Genomic DNA, 20,177 nt, shown 5'->3' with positions numbered 1-20,177 from the left:
GAGAGAGGGGGAGAGAGCAAGCACAGGCAGACAGAATGACAGGCAGAGGCAGAGGGAGAAGCAGGCTCCCCGCCGAGCAAGGAGCCTGATGTGGGACTCGATCCCAGCACGCTGGGATCATGACCTGAGCTGAAGGCAGCTGCTTAACCAACTGAGCCACCCAGGCGTCCCTAAAGTTTATAGTTTTGCCATCATCGGCAGTTTATAGAATATCAACTGCATTGTTGGGAAGTACCACCTGAGACTGATTGGTAGTAGCTGCCTAGAGAACCTGTTGACAATTAGGAGGCTTATTGGAGACATTTGTGAAGGAGTGTTGCAATCTAATAGTGTCTGACATGATCATAAATTGGGAAGGGATAGAGTGAGATTTGTGTTACCTATGCCATGTGTTTGCTAAATCCATAAAGGGGCCTTAGAATGAGTATTTAGTCCCATATGTAAGTTAATATGAGAGTCATCCTCATCATATCCCTTGTCAGAAAAGCATCCCATCTTTTTCAGATACCTCCAGTGGGGAGCCGACTGCCTGCCTGAGATCCCATTCTGTTGTAGAACAGCTCTGTTAGAAATTTCCCCCTGTAGTGTCCTCTTCAGTTACTACTATGTATTGAAAGTTCATGAAAACCTAGTATTAAGTGTTTCTGACAAGGGTAGATTATGAGGTTTTTTTTTTTTGTTTGTTTGTTCGTTTGTTGATATCATTTATCATTTACCAACTGTCTTTTTGCCCATTTAAAAAACTTTTAATTTCAAAATAGTTAAATACTCACAGGAAATTGCCAAAATAGTACACAGTGTTGCTGTGTACCTTTCTCCCAGTTTTCCCCAATGGTAACATCTTACGGAACTGTACCATAATAGCAAAACCAGGAACTTGGTATTGGTACAATCCACCAACCTTAATCAGGTCTCAGCAGTTTTACCTGCTTTTGTGTGTGTGTGTGTGTGCGCGCGTGCGCACGTGCATGTGTTTGTGTGTGTAGTTCTTTGTAATTTTATCATTTATATAGATTTGGCTGTCACCATACTCAAGATACGAAACTATTCCATACCCGCAAAGAGCTCCTCTGTACCACCATTTTATACTCACTCCCAATCCTCTCCCCTGTTGCTAATTCCTGGTAACCAGTCAGCTGCTATCCATCTCTGAAATTTTGTTTTTTTGAGAACTTTATATAAATGGAATAATATAGTGTAGCCTTGAAGGCTGGAGTTCTTTTCACTAAGGATAATTCCTTTGTAATCTATCCAAGTTGATTACATGTATCAATAGTTATTCTGTTTTTTAAAATAATTACTGATATCCTTTCTAGGGGCCACCATAAATATTTGTCTAACTATCTGAACAACTTTAAAATATTATTAAAGTGGTTAATTTACATTTACAGAACTCTTAAATTTGAATTCACCTGTTACCCAGTATATAAGAAATCTCATCTTTGACTATTTGTTGCTTGAACTGTTAGGGTTAATAAGGAGTCAATAGTATTAGGAGAGCCCTTTCTTCTGTCTGTTTCTAACCAGCCCTGGGGTCTCATACTACTCATTCAACCCCTTTGTGTTACTTCTTTTGTGACCAAGGGCTGTCCACCTGAAAGGATGATTATGTGGATGAAATGAGACATAAAAGACAAAATAAAAATTTTTCTATACCGCATCAAGCCAAAATTAATTTGTAAGGTAAGTTGTTAACATGTGGTTGTGTCTGGTGTAATGAGACTGACGATTGGCTTTTTTTTTTTTTTAAAGATTATTTATTTATTTATTTGACAGAGAGAGAGAGAGAGAGATGACAAGCAGGCAGAGAGGCAGGCAGAGAGAGAGGAGGAAGCAGGCTCCCCGCTGAGCATAGAGCCCAATGCGGGGCTCGATCCCAGGACCCTGGGATCATGACCTGAGCCGAAGGCAGTGGCTTAACCCACTGAGCCACCCAGGCGCCCCGGGTTTTTTTTTTTTTTGAAACTTGTTTTTATTTTCCAACTTTCCTATAATGCATATAGATTTGATCCTTGTTTTTCTACTTATAAAAATATGTACTCATTAAAAATTAAATCATAATAAAAATATATACACTAGAAAATGAAAGCCTGCAGAAATCCCTCACCTGAAGTTATTATTATGAACCGTTTGTTGTATGTTTTGTTTTTCTGTTCATGGAAGAAGTTTTTGTTATTAGTACTAAAATAAAACCAGGGATTTGCTGTGCACATCATTTTACATCTCTTGTACTAAGGTTTCTTGAATATTTTTTCCTGTCTGTACGGGTAACCTTATTAGCTATGTGGTTATTTCGGTGTGTACATGTACTATTCATTCATTTACTAAGTTACTTCTCATTGAATGCCTGCTGTGTTCAAGGCACCATGCTGGGGAAACTGTGATGAATAATACACGAAGCTTACATTTTAGAAGAAAGATAGCTATTAATAATGATTAATTTCTTAATTGATTATTTGACTACAAATGTGATACTGACTAGGAGAAGGAGTATCAAGAGGTATGCAAATACCTGTTTGGGCACTAGGCCTAGTCTGGGAACCAAGGAGGAGCTCCCAGACAAAGGGACTTCCAAGCTGAACTCTGCGGTTATGTGTGAATTAGGAAACGACGGGTGATAGAGTAGTTTATCAATGAATATATATTCATCTAGATATTTCAGTATGTGGCTGGAAGGCCATATAGTGAAATGGCGACCATCTTTTTTCTTTTTTCTTTTTTTTTGTGGTGGCATTTAAAAAAAAATTCTGTATTCTGTACAGAATATTCTGTATTCTGATTTGCGTACAGTGAACATGTATTTATCATATAGCTAAAACAAAAAGAAAAACCAGAAGTGTTGAATGACCATATTATATACCTGGAACTAATATAACACTGTATGTTAACTAACTGGGATTAAAAGCTTTAAACAACAATTGGTACATTAAAAAAAAAAGAAAAAACAAATGTGTTTGATGTATGAATATAGATGCTCATAGAGGAAAGCAAAACTGATAAAAGATCTCTCAGTGTATCAGTACTGTGGTGGCATTATAGGTAGCTACTGTATTTCTAACAGGTTTTTTTTTAGTTTTTAATTTTTTATAAACATATATTTTTATCCCCGGGTACAGGTCTGTGAATCGCTGGGTTTTTACACTTCACAGCACTCACCATAGCACATACCCTCCCCAATGTCCATAACCCTACCCCCCTCTCCCAACCCTCCTCCCCCTAGCACCCTCAGTTTGTTTTGTGAGATTAAGAGTCACTTATGGTTTGTCTTCCTCCCAATCCCATCTTGTTTCATTTATTCTTCTCCTACCCCCTTAACCCCCCATGTTGCATCTCCACTTCCTCATATTAGGGAGATCATATGATAGTTGTCTTTCTCTGATAGACTTATTTCGCAAGCATGATACCCTCTAGTTCCATCCATGTTGTCACAAATGGCAAGATTTCATTTCCTTTGATGGCTGCATAGTATTCCATTGTGTATATATACCACATCTTCTTGATCCATTCATCTGTTGATGGACATCTAGGTTCTTCCCATAGTTTGGCTGTTGTGGACGTTGCTGCTATAAACATTTGGATGCACGTGCCCCTTCGGATCACTACGTTTGTATCATTAGGGTAAATACCCAGTAGTGCAATTGCTGGGTCATGAGGTAGTTTTATTTTCAACATTTTGAGGAACCTCCATGCTGTTTTCCAGAGTGGTTGCACCAGCTTGCATTCCCACCAACAGTGTAGGAGTGTTCCCCCTTTTCTGCATCCTCGCCAGCATCTGTCATTTCCTGACTTGTTAATTTTAGCCATTCTGACTGGTGTGAGGTGATATCTCATTGTGGTTTTGATTTGTATTTCCCTGATGCCGAATGATGTGGAGCACTTTTTCATGTGTCTGTTGGCCATCTGGATGTCTTCTTTGAAGAAATGTTTGTTCATGTCCTCTGCCCATTTCTTGATTGGATTATTTGTTCTTTGGGTGTTGAGTTTGCTAAGTTCTTTATAGATTTTGGACACAAGCCCTTTATCTGATATGTCATTTGCAAATATCTTCTCCCATTCTGTCAGTTGTCTTTTGGTTTTGTTAACTGTTTCCTTTGCTGTACAAAAGCTTTTGATCTTGATGAAATCCCAATAGATCATTTTTGCCCTTGCTTCTCTTGCCTTTGGCGATGTTCCTAGGAAGATGTTGCTGCAGCTGAGGTGGAAGAGGTTGCTGCCTGTGTTCTCCTCAAGGATTTTGATGGATTCCTTTCTCACATTGAGGTCCTTCATCCATTTGGAGTCTATTTTCATGTGTGGTGTACGGAAATGGTCCAATTTTGCATGTGGCTGTCCAATTTTCCCAGCACCATTTATTGAAGAGGCTGTCTTTTTTCCATTGGACATTCTTTCCTGCTTTGTCGAAGATTAGTTGACCATAGAGTTGAGGGTCTATGTCTGGGCTCTCTATTCTGTTCCATTGATCTATGTGTCTCTTTTTGTGCCAGTACCATGCTGTCTTGATGATGACAGCTTTGTAATAGAGCTTGAAGTCCGGAATTGTGATGCCACCAACTTTGGCTTTCTTTTTCAATATTCCTTTGGCTATTCAAGGTCTTTTCTGGTTCCATATAGATTTTAGGATTATTTGTTCCAATTCTTTGAAAAAAGTGGATGGTATTTTGATAGGAATTGCATTAAATGTGTAGATTGCTTTAGGTAGCATAGACATTTTCACAATATTTATTCTTCCAATCCAGGAGCGTGGAACATTTTTCCATTTCTTTGTGTCTTCCTCAGTTTCTTTCATGAGTACTTTATAGTTTTCTGAGTATAGATTCTTGGCTTCTTTGGTCAGTTTTATTCTTAGATATCTTATGGTTTTAGGTGCAATTGTAAATGGGATTGACTCCTTAATTTCTCTTTCTTCTGTCTTGTTGTTGGTGTAGAGAAATGCAACTGATTTCTGTGCATTGATTTTATATCCTGACACTTTACTAAATACCTGTACAAGTTCTAGCAGTTTTGGAGTGGAGTCTTTTGGGTTTTCCATATATAGTATCATATCATCTGCGAAGAGTGATAGTTTGACTTCTTTGCCAATTTGGATGCCTTTAATTTCCTTTTATCGTCTGAATGCTGAGGCTAGCACTTCTAGTAATATGTTGAATAGCAGTGGTGATAATGGACATCCCTGCCGTGTTCCTGACCTTAGCGGAAAAGCTTTCAGTTTTTCTCCACTGAGAATGATATTTGCGGTGGGTTTTTCATAGATGGCTTTGATAATATTGAGGTATGTGCCTTCTATCCCTACACGTTGAAGAGTTTTGATCAGAAAGGGATGCTGTACTTTGTCAAATGCTTTTTCAGCATCTATTGAGAGTATCATATGGTTCTTGTTCTTTCTTTTATTGATGTGTTGTATTACATTCACTGATTTCTGGATGTTGAACCAACCTTGCAGCCCTGGAATAAATCCCACTTGGTCATGGTGAATAATCCTTTTAATGTACTGTTGAATCCTATTGGCTAGTGTTTTGGTAAGAATTTTTGCATCTGTGTTCATCAAGGATATTGGTCGGTATTTCTCTTTTTTGATGGGATCCTTGTCTGATTTTGGGATCAAGGTGATGCTGGCCTCATAAAATGAGTTTGGAAGTTTTCCTTCGATTCCTATTTTTTTGGAACAGTTTCAGGAAAATAGGAATTAGTTCTTCTTTAAATGTTTGGTAGAATTTACCAAGGGAAGCCGTCTGGCCCTGGGCTTTTGTTTGTTTGGAGATGTTTGATGACAGTTTCAATTTCCTTACTGGTTATGGGTCTGTTCAGGTTTTCTATTTCTTCCTGGTTCAGTTGTGGTGGCTTATATGTCTCTAGAAATGCATCAGATTGTCAAATTTGTTTGCGTAGAGTTGCTCATAGTATATTCTTATAATTCTTTGTATTTCTTTGGTGTTAGTTGTGATCTCTCCTCTTTCATTCATGATTTTATTTATTTGGGTCCTTTCTCTTTTCTTTTGATAAGTCTGGCCATTGGTTTATCAATCTTATTAATTCTTTCAAAGAACCAGCTCCTAGTTTCATTGATTTGATCTATTGTTTTTTTGGTTTCTATTTCATTGATTTCTGCTCTGATCTTTATGATTTCTCTTCTCCTGCTGGGTTTAGGGTTTCTTTCTTATTCTTTCTCCAGCTCCTTTAGGTGTAGGGTTAGGTTGTGTACTTGAGACCTTTCTTGTTTCTTGAGAAAGGCTTGTACTGCTATCTTTTTTCCTCTCAGGACTGCCTTTGCTGTGTCCCACAGATTTTGAACAGTTGTGTTATCATTATCATTTGTTTCCATGATTTTTTTCAATTCTTATTTAATTTCCTGGTTGACCCATTCATTCTTTAAAAGGATTCTGTTTAGTCTCCATGTATTTGGGTTCTTTCCAAATTTCCTCTTGTGATTGTGTCCTAGCTTCAGAGCACTGTGGTCTGAAAATATGCAGGGAATGATCCCAATCTTTTGATACTGGTTGAGACCTGATTTAGGACCCAGGATGTGATCTATTTTGGAGAATGTACCATGTGGACTAGAGAAGAATGTGTATTCTGTTGCTTTGGGATGAAATGTTCTGAATATATCTGTGATGTCCATCTGGTCCAGTGTGTCGTTTAAGGCCTTTATTTCCTTGTTGATCTTTTGCTTGGATTACCTGTCCATTTCAGTGAGGGGAGTGTTAAAGTCTCCTACTATTATATTATTATTGTCGATGTGTTTCTTTGATTTTGTTATTAATTGGTTTATATAGTTGGCTGCTCCCACGTGAGGGGCATAGATATTTAAAATTGTTAGATATTCTTGTTGGACAGACCCTTTAAGTATGATATAGTGTCCTTCTTCATCTCTTATTATAGTCTTTGGCTTAAAATCTAATTTATCTGATATAAGGTTTGCCACCTCTGCTTTCTTCTGATGTTTGTTAGCATGGTAAATTGTTTTCCACCCGCTCACTTTAAATCTGAAGGTGTCTTTGGGTCTAAAATGAGTTTCTTGTAGGCAACGTATAGATGGGTTTTGTTGTTTTATCCATTCTGATACCCTGTGTCTTTTGATTGGGACATTTAGCCCATTAACATTCAGGGTAACTATTGAGAGATATGAATTTAGTGCCATTGTATTGCTTGTATGGTGACTGTTACTGTATATTGTCTCTGTTCCTTTCTGATCTACTACCTTTAGGCTGTCTCTTTGCTTAGAGGACTCCTTTCAATATTTCCTGTAGAGCTGGTTTGGTGTTTGCAAATTCTTTCAGTTTTTGTTTTTCCTGGAAGCTTTTAATCTCTCCTTCTATTTTCAATGATAGTCTAGCTGGATATAGTATTCTTGGCTGCATGTTTTTCTTATTTATGCTGAAAATATCATGCCAGCTCTTTCTGGCCTGCCAGGTCTCTGTGGGTAAGTCAGCTGCCAATCTAATATTTTTACCATTGTATGTTACAGACTTCTTTTCCTAGGCTGCTTTCAGGATTTTCTCTTTGTCACTAAGACTTGTAAATTTTACTATTAGGTGACGGGTGACGGGGTGTGTACCTATTCTTGTTGATTTTGAGGGGGTTCTCTGCACCTCCTGGATTTTGATGCTTGTTCCCTTTGCCATATTAGGGAAATCCGCTCCAATAGTTCTCTCCAATATACCTTCTGCTCCCCTCTCTCTTTCTTCTTCTTCTGGAATCCCAATTATTCTAATGTTGTTTAGTCTTATGGTGTCAGTTATCTCTCGAATTCTCCCCTCATGGTCCAGTAGCTGTTTGTCCCTCTTTTGTTCAACTTCTTTATTCTCTGTCATTTGGTCTTCTATATCACTAATTCTTTCTTCTGCCTCATTTATCCTAGCAGTGAGAGCCTCCATTTTTGATTGCACCTCATGAATAGCTTTTTTGATTTCAACTTGGTTAGATTTTCGTTGTTTTATTTCTCCAGAAAGGGCTTTTATATCTCCCGAGAGGGTTTCTCTAATATCTTCCATGCCTTTTTCGAGCCCGGCTAGAACCTTGAGAATCGTCATTCTGAACTCTAGATATGACATATTATCAATGTCTATATTGATTAGGTCCCTAGCCTTCGGTACTTCCTCTTGTTCTTTTTTTTGTGGTGAATTTTTCCACCTTGTCATTTTGTCCTGATAAGAGTATATGAAGGAGCAAGTAAAAATACTAAAAAGGTGGCATAGACCCCAGGAAGGTATGCTTTAACCAAATCAGAAGAGATTCCCAATAGTGGGGGGAAGATAGGGGATAAAAAGAGGTTCAGAAAAAAAAGAAAGAATTTAAAAAAGATAACGAATAAAGAAAAAATATAAAAAAGAAAAAAAATATATATTAGATAAACTAGTTAAAAATGTTAAAAAAGAAAAGAGTAAAATTTAAAAAAAAATTTAGGAGCAGAAGAAAAAAAATAGAAAAAAAATTAAATTAACTGCAAGACTAAAAATCCTGGGGAGAAAGCCATGAGTTCTGTGCTTTGCTTTCTTATCCTCTGGAATTCCGCTGCTCTCCTTGGTATTGAACCTTCACTCCTTGTTAGGTAAACTTGGTCCTGGCTGGAATTCTTGTTGATCTTCTGGGGGAGGGGCCTTTTGTAGTGATTCTCAAGTGTCTTTGCCCTAGGCGGAATTGTACTGCTCTTACCAGGGCTGGGCTGAGTAATCAGCTTGGGTTTGCTTTCAGGAGCTTTTGTTCCCTGAATGCTTTCCCTAGAGTTCCTGAGGACGGGAATGAAAATGGCGGCCTCCCAGTCTCTGGCTCTGAGGAGCCGAGAGCTCGGGGCCCCACTCCTCAGTGCGCCCACAGAGATTAGCGCCCAATTACTCCCGTCTCCCTGGCTTCCGGCCACGCTCCGAGCTCACCGAGCCTGCGACCAGTTCAAGGTATCCCTGAGCTAAGAGCTCACTCCTTGGCTCTGTCTCTGTAGTCGGCTTCCCTGTTCTAATACCTGAAAGCCTTGCGACACTCAGAGACCCCCGATCCTTCTGTGACCCTGCGGGACCTGGGGCCATGCTGACCCGCTGTGGGCTTCATCCCGGTTTAGCCTCTGGAGGGATGTCCCTCAGCGGAACAGACTTCTAAAAGTCCTGATTTTGTGCTCCGTCACTCTGTCGCTCCGCCGCTTCCCGGGAGCCAGCCCTCCCCCCCCGCGCCAGGTCTATCTGGATTAGGATTCACTTCTCTGCCAGTCCTACCTTTCAGAAAGTTGATTTTCTGTTTCTAGAATTGCTGTTCTTCTTCTCTTCAATCTCCTGTTGGATTTGTAGGTGTTTGCAATCTTTAGATAAGTTATCTAGCTGATCTCCTGCTACCTGATTTAGTCTCAGCCTGCTACTTCTCCACCATCTTGACCATAATCTGAATATTAGCCATTCTTAAACTACATTGTACTGACCATTTTTCACCTTGGCATATTTCTTGCTGACACCTTCCTCTAGTCCAGATCTGACATAACTGTCCATATTTCCTGCTCTGTTCTTCCACCACCTTTTCCCAGGTGCCCATATATGCCAATTTTTTCTTGTATTACTCTTATAAACAACAAAAACTTCTTTCTCAGTTCTGGAGGCTGAATATCCAAGATCAGTGTGCCACCATGTTGGGTTTTCTTCCAGACTACAGACTGCCTACTTCTCTCACTCTGTCTTCACATGGTGCAAAGGGCTCTAACAGTTTTAAGAGAAGTATTAGCTTTACAGAAAAATTGAGAAGATGGTACAGTTACCATACATTCTCCCTGCCACATGCAGAATTTTCCCTTCTCATATCTTACAATAATTTGGTACATTTGTTATAACTAATAAACCAATTATTAACTTCCCATTGTTTATCCAAGTTTCTTTAGCTTTTACTTAATATCATTCCACAATCTCATCCAGGATACCACATGGCATATAGTTTTCATTTCTCTTTATGTTCCTTTTAGCTGTGACACTTTCTTATATTTTCTTTATTTTTTATGTCTTTGACAGTTTTGAAATCTACTGGTGTGTTGTAGAATACCCCTCTTGTGGGCTTTATATGATATTTATCTCATGATTATACTGCAGTTTCGGTTTTGGGGAGAAAGCTGACAGAGGTAAAATGCCAATCTCATTGCATCATATCAAGGGTACCTACTATCAACATGAATTATCACTTTTGATGTTAACTTTGATTACCTGGCTGGAGTAGTTATTTTCTGGCACTACGGGTTGCTCTAGACCCACTGTGTGTTTCCTGCCACAGACCTACAATCAGCCATTTTCCAAGGAGCCTTGCTTCCTTTTATTAGAGAATAGTATTAGGAACCAAGATCTTTGTGCTATTGTATTTTTCTCTTACTATTTTTTTTTTCCTTAGTGCTGGTTCTCCCTCACCCACTTCCTGCCTTTCCCCTTAAGATTTCTGATAAACCAAATATGAATTCCAACATGGCAAATTTAGATGAACCCATTAAATACCCATTTCCAATCACTTTCTCCCTCCTTTCCTTCTTCCTTAGACCTCTTTCAGCCAGGGTTGACCCTGTGACACATTGCTAGGCAGAGGGATATTTAATACAAATCTCCTGGGAAGGGCTTTCTTTCCAAAACCAAGTGAAATCCTGAAGGGATATATTTTGGGGCCCTTCATCCTCTCAGGAGAATGGAATTGATATATTCAATTCATTTCAATTCAGTGTGAATATGAAAGCAAATGCTAGGGAATGCACAGTAGGGAGAAAGAAGGGACCTTATGCCTTTATGTCACTGCTGACCTGTATGGTTAAACCATAGCTGGTCTGCCTGGCTCTGGACATTTTTTACCTAAAATAAAATAAACTTCTGTATGTTAACTATCGTTACTTGTTTTTTTGGTAATTGCTGTAGCTGAGCACATAGTCAGTTTAGTCGATTTAGATATCAACTTGGTTGGCACAGTTACTGTTAATTTACTTAAGAGATATTTGTTGAGGGTGCCTGGGTGGCTTAGTTGATGAAGGGACTGCCTTTGCTTAGGTCATGATTCTGGAGTCCCAGGATCAAATCCCGCATCAGGCTCCCTTCTCAGCAGGGAATCTACTTCTCCCTCTGTCCTTCCCCCATCTCATGCTCTCTCTCTCTCTCTCATTCTGTCTCTCTCTCAAATAGATAAATAAAATCTTTGAAAAAGAAGCAGGAAATATTTGTTGAGGACCTACCGGGTGTAAAGCTTCGTAATACAGAGCAAAAAGAGAGAGGAATTCTTGATATCATCCAGTTCCCATTGGACCCAGGTTTGATAATTGTATGCAGAATAAGATGATTACATGGGTAACTATGATTAGAAACAGAATATTTTCATATTTTGTCATTTGGTTGGTCACAATACCTGTCACTTTAATTTATCTTACTGTATCCTCTGTGTCTGCAAATGGTTTGGCAGTTTAGCCGGTTCCAGGATAGAAACCTAAGTATGGTCCTAGTCCCCTCCTTTTCTCTAACTCTTCACATCCATTTGGTTTTCATTTGTAGCCTGTTTTCTTACCTTATAAATTTTTTGGTCCCATCTTCTTTAATTCCTTTGCTTCTCCACTAGTTCTGACCCTTAGACTCTTCTCTCGTATACAACGTTACAGCCCTTCATGCCTCATTCAAAAGGCAGATGAAATCTTGTTTCTCTCTTCAGTAAAATTGTGTGCTGGCTTTGCATTATCTTGAGTATAAAGTTTAAATTTTTTTCTTTTAAAAGCCCTGTAGGCAATGTCCCCATACACAAACCACTCTGCGGAAGACACCCCTGACTTCATTCCAAACACCTAACTAATTCCATCTTTACTTTTCTGTGTTCTTATTTATCTCAGCACATTTCTTCAACCAGAGATTCTTGTTGCTCCCAATGCCTTTTAAACCTTTAAGATAGAGCTGTTTTTCAGAAGACCTTCCCTAATTCTCACATTGTCCCTCTCAGAGATCTCTGTATTCAACCTCTGTTAACACATAAACTGGCTGTTGGGGCACCTAGGTGGCTCAGTCCGATAAGCAGCTGACTTTGGCTCAGGTTGTGATCTCTGGGTCTTGGGATGGAGCCAAACTCCCTTCTCAGTGGGGAGTCTTCTTGCCCCTCTTTCGCTTCCTCTGCCCCACCCCCGATTGTGCTCACATGCTCTCTTGCTCGCTCCCTTTCTAATAAATAAATAAAATCTTAAAAAAAATAAACTAGCTGTCATATTTTATTCACCTTTAAAATAAAACAGCGAGTTATTTTACCAGCCAAATGGCTTTATTCAGGAATAGCAGAAGAATTGCAATTTGTGATACACAAGCTATGACAAACCCTAGGTAAGTCCGGAGGTCCAAGGAGAGGAATGTTTCATTATAAAGAAAAGGAGGAAGTTGGGAGGGATTGCTTTGAAGGAAAGTCTGTTTGAGGAAAGTGAAAGTTCAGGATGGTAACCGTTTCTTGTTGGCGGAGTTGTGGTTGTTTTCTTTTTTGTTGTTTTTTGTTTTTATTTTATTTTATTTTATTTTATTTTTTATAAACATATAATATATTTTTATCCCCAGGGGTACAGGTCTGTGAATCGCCAGGTTTACACACTTCACAGCATTCACCAAAGCACATACCCTCCCCAATGTCCATAACCCCACCCCCCTTCTACCAACCCCCCTCCCCCCAGCAACCCTCAGTTTGTTTTGTGAGATTAAGAGTCACTTATGGTTTGTCTTCCTCCCAATCCCATCTTGTTTTCTTTCTGGCTGAGCTTGTTGGTGGGCCAGGAGAAAATATTCCTCCTCCTTGCTGAAGTAGCAAAGTAGACTTCTTCCTGTTCAGAATACAAGGTATGTTTCTTCCTGTTGGGTTATAATTGGTGACAATTAATAGGGCTGGAGAGCTTCCCTTCTGGCCTCTAGACTCACTTTTAAATGAAGTTTCCCTTATTCACTTTCACAATTTGAAATACCTCTTGAATGCATGTACTTTCCATCTCCAGTACCACCCTTTGTTCTAGACTATCATTGTTAGAAACTATTGAAATGGTCTCTCTGCTTCTACTTTGGTAACCTGTAAAATACATGCTTTACCCAGTATCTGGTGATCTTTTCAAACTCCAGATCTGATCATTATGTCACTGTGTTTAAAAATCCTTCTCAGGTTTACTGATGATCTTAGCCTAAAAATTAAATCCTAACATGACCTGTAATGTATGTCATACGGTAGTTCCCGTGTATCACTTTTCTTGTCTCTCTTAGTTTCTTTTAGTTCTTTAAATGTGCTCTGCTTCCTCTTCGCTCAGGGCCTTTGCACATGTTTCTCCTATCTGAAACATTTATTATTTAAATACCTTCAACTCTCAACATTTGCTCAGGATATCCTCACCCAGATCTACAGCAGATTTCTTTGTTGTATGTTTCACTTGCTCTGTCTTTTGCATAAACTTGTAGAGTTGAAGGTGGAGAGCATATAGTTGCATTTAATTTTCAAAAATGATTATGGCTCCTGTCTTTAAAAGTAGCTTTTCTGCATCCACCCCTCTGGAAACCTTCATTCCTTGTATACAAACTGCTCATTTCACTCATTCCATTAGATTCCTGTCCTGTCTGGATTTCATGATAAATTCCTTAAATACAGGTCTTGTCAGCACCCTACATTCTTTCGTTCAAAATATTTTTTTACAGCCCAGTGATTTTTTTCCTCTTCCAATTTTTTAGTTTTGTTTGTTTTGTTTATCAATTTTTGGTAAGAAAGCCACAGAGAAAGTTAACAATCGTTTGCTTTGTTCCAGAAAGTTTTGAGTAATATAAGCTGCACTGAAATGGGTACTCTGACCGCACCAGGGGCATAAGGGATTTTCAAAGCACTGAGTCAGGGTCAGCATTCTGTTCCTCACTCCCCTGACCCTCACACCCAAAACCTCACAGTTAGAACATTGTATGATTTCACGAACTGCTGACAAATGTCTAGATGTCATTCTGACTTTAAACGTACACCACAAAGTCATAGACTCAGGAGACTCAAGAGTGAGAAGAGGCTTTAGAGGTCATTTAGTTTTAGTCCAGCCACCTCTCTGTTCAAGATCATTTGGTTCCTGAGTGTTCCGTACCACCTGTATACAAGAGTTGTCTTTTATACAGTGAATGCAAGTTGTTCTCTCTACAATGTTCATCTATCAGTTTTAATTTTTGGCACTGTTTGTGGAATGACTGTGTATATTTGAAGACAGCTATCATGTCTGTTCTAAGTAGCTTTTCTCCAGGGAAAACAGCTCCAGATCCTGATGTATCATGACTTCAAGTTCTTTTAACATCTTACGTAAATTTATAAAATTTTGCTTTTTGAGTGTCTTTGATTATTTACCACTCTCTCCCCTTTCTATTAGTGTAAATGATAAAGATGATTGAAAATAAAACAAGTTGATAAGCTTAATAGCAACTGCAAAATATGCAAGAACAAATTAGTTGAGAGAACGTGTAAAATACAATTTAGTGTTTATCTTACAGACCAGAAAAAGCTATTTATTCAGACTTTTTTTGGTGGATTAAATAGCAGGTGGAGACAGAGGACATTTGGGTGATAGAAACTGGTATAGGGGATGATTTATCTGATGAATGACCACTTTCTTTGCTTTATTATACCATTACATTTGCATATCATTATCATTTTCAATCTGTGATCAGCTGCTCAATTTCATAAATGCAGTGTATCTAGTTGGCATTTTCCCACTAGGATATGTAGACTGCTGTTTTTCTGGATCTATAAAGGTGTTTTTTTCCCTTGCTGAAAAACACACATTCTACTGTGAATTATAACATGCAGCCTTACATTGTCTTTCCTCCTGTCTGTGCAAAAGTATGGATTTACCACTGGCTGCCTGAACTAGGGGTTAAAAGTAATGATGACAGTTGAACTTCCTATGAACTGCAAAGCCCTGAGATAATTTGTCAGGGATTTCTAAGGTTTTCTTTTAACTTTTCTTTTATCTTACTCTGGGATAAAACCCACATAAATGATAGAAGACATATTCATCTTTGATAATGATACAGAAACTTGTACCTTTCTGTTCTTTTGCCACTCCAGTGCTGAACTATTAATATCATATGAAAATTGTAAAATGACTTTATAATTATTTCCAAATAAAATTGAAAAGAAGCATTGTCTATTACCTGATATTTGTGGTTTTACCTGTACTCCTGAACTCCAGCATTTCAAATGTAATTGATATCTTTCCAAATGACAGCTTTTTCTAGTGTGGGGAGGTTCGTTTTGATTTTTTTTTTTTTTTTTTAAGATTTTATTGTTAGGGGATGCCTGGGTGGCTCAGTCGGTTTACCAGCTGCCTTTGGCTCAGGTCATGATCCAGTGTCCTAGGATGGAGCCCTGCTTTGCTCTCCCTGCTTTGCAGGAAGCCTGCTTCTCCTCTGCAGGAAGCCTGCTTCTCCTCCTCCCATTCACCCTGTTTTTGTTCCCTCTCGCGTTGTCTCTCTGTCAAGTAAATAAGTAGAATCCTTAAAAAAAAGATTTTATTTTTAAGTAATCTCTACACCCAACATGGGGCTCAGTCTTACAACCCTGAGATTAAGAGTCTCATACTCTACCCACTGAGCCAGCCAGGTGCCTCTTGATATTGTGTTTTTTGTTTTGTTTTTTTTAAATAGTAAAACTTGTACATGATGTCATCTTGTTGACCCAGCTTTGAACAGAAGTTTAGTGTTAATAGCATCTTCTCCAATAATTTAGCTTTTTTTCCTCCTTTCTCATTCTAATATTTGTTGAAAGGTGTAGGAAACAAAAAAGTTCCCTGTGTAACATAACAAGCATTTAATTAAGGGGTAATGCCTGTGGTTCGGGAGTATGTGAAGTGAAACAGAGGTGCTTAATCAGCCTCAAAAGCTATTTACTGCTTCGTAAACTTCAGTGCTCAGTGTCATAAATATTATTACTGTTCTAGGACTCCAGAAAACAATGTAATCTCAAAAGTGATTTTTTCTATAGTTAGAGTATGGAAGACTGTCTTCCTACTAGAATTTTGTAATGAAGCTAATAGTTGGAAAAAGCCTACATACTTGAAATTTTTAACTGAGGTGTTAATAGTAGGGTCTTAAGTAACAAATGAGGGATATGTTGAAATGAAGCAAAGAAGGAAAGGCATTATCACTATTAAGGCTGAAGTTACATTGAGGAATGAGTTACATAATATTGCCATGTATTTATTGAGCACCTCCTGTGGGGCATGGAGTGATAGTTGCTTTACATACATTATCTTTATTCATATAGCCCTGTAAACTCAATTGGTTCTAGTTTTAGAATGATACACAGAAACTCAGTGAGTTTGTCATACAGTTGTATCAGGTTACACTTTTACTTCTCCATTACTTCAAACTGCTTATCAGAAACCTTACATTTAAATAATAATTTTTATATTAATTCTGCTGAATACCTACTAGTATACCTGAAAAGTTAATGCTATCTTAATTCTTAAATCTTTAACCTTTTATTTTTTCCATATTCAGCATTTATTAAGCAGCTAGTAAATTCCTTTTTTTAAGATTTTATTTATTTATTTGACAGAGAGAGAGATCACAAGTAGGCAGAGCACCAGGCAGAGATAGAGGGGGAAGCAGGTTCCCCACTGAGCAGAGAGCCTGATGCGGGGCTCGATCCCAAGACCCTGAGATCATGACCTGAGCTGAAGGCAGAGGCTTAACAACTAAGCCACCCAGGCACTCCTAGTATATTCCTAATATTAAGTATTATGAGAGCTGTAACCAAATATGAAGACCTTGTCTATAAACCCAGAGTTTAAAAACTGATAAATATTCCAACCTTGTATACACAGAATTTTGAAGAGAACTCAAGCAGAACAAGGTTTTTTTCCCAATATTTTGCGATTGTTGGCCAGACCCCTTCCAAATTGTCCTCCTTCTGTTTAGATAGGGAAATGCACATAAAAGCTAAAATTCAATCTGAATGATGTCTGTATGATCCAGCTTAGGTGGACAAATAAGGAGGGAGTTCATAGTCGGACGGAAATTCTTTGATAGGAAGGAAATCCTATGCCGTGAGAACCTAGAAGAGGTAGTTAGCATAAGAACTTCTGAAGCAGGAAAGGTTTTACAGAAAAATTGTTATTGGAGTCAAGAAAAAAAAATTTATGCTGGTCTTTACAGAATCTAAGAGAAGGCTTTTGTTAGGATTTTAACATTTTACTAACCTTAATGTTTATATCTATCACTTGCTTATACTGTTATTTCCTCTGTGAGCTACTGTTATTCTGTAGATCTTTTATTCCAGTAATGTTTTCAAAAAGGTCCTACATTCTATGTGAAAATGTAAGCAGTAGGAGTTAAAAAGTTCAAACAGTTGATGTTTGTTTAAGAAAAGTTGCTGATCATCATGTCCACTTCCCTTGTTTTGCTCGCAAAGAAGCCAAGACCTAGATAAACTGTAAAGTGCTTGTTATCAGATACTTATAAGCCTCAGACCTGGGAATTGGCTTGGGTTATAGCCATGGTTTTGTCCTAAAGCTAAAACTCTAGTTGAAGAATGCATGAGGTTGGTAATACTTTAATAATAAAAAATAATTTGTATTTCTCTGCATTGTTTTTCTTCATTGGCTTTGGGAGAGAAGTGATTAAAGAAATGTGAAGTAATAGAAGTATCCAAGATGGATTATAGATGATAATTTAGGTAAAAAATGGAGAAACTTTACTTCAGAAAGTTCAGCTTTTTAAAGTGGAGTCACTTAATTTCTGAAGATGTTTATGTACATGCCATCTTTTTAATGTTTACTATAATGTGAAGATGGCAAATTTAATAAAAAGCCTGAGTATGTGAGGTAATAGTGGCAATAAAATTTGTAAGCTCAGATTTATTCATACATTCTTCTTTTAACTGTCCTTTTAACTGAAGTGAAATTGATGGGGAAAACATGAAGTTATGGAGAGTTTGGAATAGGGATGCCTTTGGGTTGACTGTGATTATCATAATGTATTTCAACCTTGAAACTGAGCCCTGGATGACAGAGGAAGGCAGCTTAGACATAAGAAAATGCCAGAGAGACAAAATAACCTTCAGCTAGTCTATAAAAGAATGATTAAGCAGTTCCAAATGTAAATGCCATATTCTATCACACAGCCATTTCCAGGGATTTTAAATGACCATAACTGTTCTTTTTCTGGATCTAGAAAGGCACTTCAATTCTGAATGGCATAAGAAAATATTTGGAGCCTGCTGCCAGCCTTCTTCTAGTTGCTTTACCCGGGAGATAGTGTGTGCAAAAGCCAAATTGTTTCTGAAGGACAATGTAAAAATGATACAAGATCAAAGGATAAAAGGTATCCTCAGAATTTCTGTAGTTAAGTCCAATTGAGGGTTTAGAATTTGAGGTCTTACTGATTACATCACTTACTCCTTTAAACTCTGACTAGTTACTCTTCCATCACTTTTCTTCAAATACTCAAAAAGAGAAAATGGCTAAACGAGAATGTACATGATAACTGCCATTATAATTTGCCATATATACTAATATATCCTAGTGAGAACAACCTACAACATATATAAAATGAAGATATTAAATTATTTCTAAGTCCCTTTTTTGTAAAATTCTTACAAAACACTCATCTATTGCACTATTCTAAGTTTTACCCATTTTCCATTGAATTATACCCTATCAATCAGATTAATTTCCAGAAGACCCTACATTAAATAGCTACACATTTGTCATTTAGGGGTCTACATTAAATATACAATTGAGTACAGATTTTGGTTTTTTCCTATCTTTATAAATCTCCCCCTGCCTTATACTTGTTTAGTGATTTCTAATTTGCATGTAATTTTTCCATATATTGTCATTTCATCATTATAATAACCCTGTATAGTGATAAGTGCAGGAAGTACTATATGCATGTACAAATAAGTACCAAGTCCCAAGTAAGTTAGGTGATTTGTGTGAACAGTTTTCTCAAACTTTTTAGTTTCAGGAAATCCCATTTAAAAAGCACTCTCCAAAATGAAATGCTAAGGTATAGATCTGAGAAAATATATACAGAATATATACAGTATATATATATATATATATATATATATATATATATCCATACACACACAGTGGAAAACTATAAAACACTGATTTAAAAAAATCAAAGATCTATATAAATGGGGAGATAATCTGTTTGTGGATTAGAATACTTAATATTGTTAAGATATCCGTTGTTTCCATTTTTCCATTTTAATCTATAGACTCAACCCAGTCCCAGTCAAAATCCCAGTAAACTATTTTATAGGTATCATCTTACTAATTCTTAAGTTTATATGGAAAACAAAAGTCCTAAGAAGGCCAACACAATATTGAAAATGAACAAAGAAAATGAACAAAGTTGGAGTACTCACACTACCTGATTTCAAGACTCAGTATAAGGCTACAGTAAAAGACAGTATTATTGGCAAAAGAATAGACAGGATTCAAATTCAAAAAGAATTCAAAAGAATTAACAGGATAGAATAGAGAGTCCAAAATAAATCCACACAAATCTAGTCAGCGATATTTGACAAGAGAGCAAAAGCAATTCAATGGACAAAGGATAGATAGTCTTTTCAATAACTAGTGCTGGAACATATGTAATAAGTGAACCTAGGCACAGACCTTATGATTTAAGCAATAGGTAACACAAAATAGTCATATACCAGATATTAACATGAAAAACTATAATACTTATTGAAGAAGACATAGGAGAAAATTGATATGACTTGTGGGTTTGGCAATGAGTTTTAAAATACATTAGTAAGAGAATGCCTAGGTGGCTTAGTCAGTTAAGTGTCCAACTGTTGATTTTGGCTCAGGTGATGATTTTAGGACTGTGAGATTGAGCCCCACATGAGGCTTCATGCTGGGTGTGGAGCCCGCTTAACATTGTCTCTCCTCTTCTCCCTTGGCCCCTCCCCCTCTTTAAAAATAAAAAGTAAAAATAAATAAATAAAACAAAATACATTAGTAATGTGATCCAGGGAAGAAAAGAAATGGATAAGTTGGGCTTAGTTAAAATTGAAAACTTCTGCGTGATGCAAGACACTGTTAAGAGACTGAAAAGACAAGCCACAGACGGGGAGAAAATACGTGCAAAACACATCTGATAAAGGATTTGTATCCAAAATAGGTAGAGAACTCTTAAATCTCAATGAAGTCAACTCAATTGAAAAAATGAACAAAAGCTTTGAAGAGACATTTCATCAAA

The 20,177-nt window shown here is 37.5% G+C and overlaps 1 protein-coding gene across 5 annotated transcripts in view; it reads left to right on the top strand.

The window, feature by feature from the left end:
* Window positions 1-20,177, top strand: part of PEAK1 (pseudopodium enriched atypical kinase 1) — a 309,411-nt gene that overhangs the window by 89,919 nt on the left and 199,315 nt on the right. The window contains exon 1 of one of the 5 annotated variants that reach the window (XM_004758479.3): window positions 17,725-18,281. The exons of the other annotated variants lie outside the window; for them this stretch is intronic. The gene's annotated coding sequence lies outside the window, so the exon portion shown is untranslated. Of the gene's footprint in view, window positions 1-17,724; window positions 18,282-20,177 lie in introns of those variants that run through there. 5 annotated transcript variants of the gene reach the window in all.

This window comes from Mustela putorius, unplaced genomic scaffold (genome assembly GCF_011764305.1).
Source record: "Mustela putorius furo isolate JIRA1106 unplaced genomic scaffold, ASM1176430v1.1 tig00003972_pilon_pilon_pilon, whole genome shotgun sequence".
NCBI classification, from domain to species: Eukaryota; Metazoa; Chordata; class Mammalia; order Carnivora; family Mustelidae; genus Mustela; species Mustela putorius.
The sequence above is the reverse complement of the archived record's forward strand: the minus strand, read 5'-3'. Positions and strand labels throughout refer to the sequence as shown.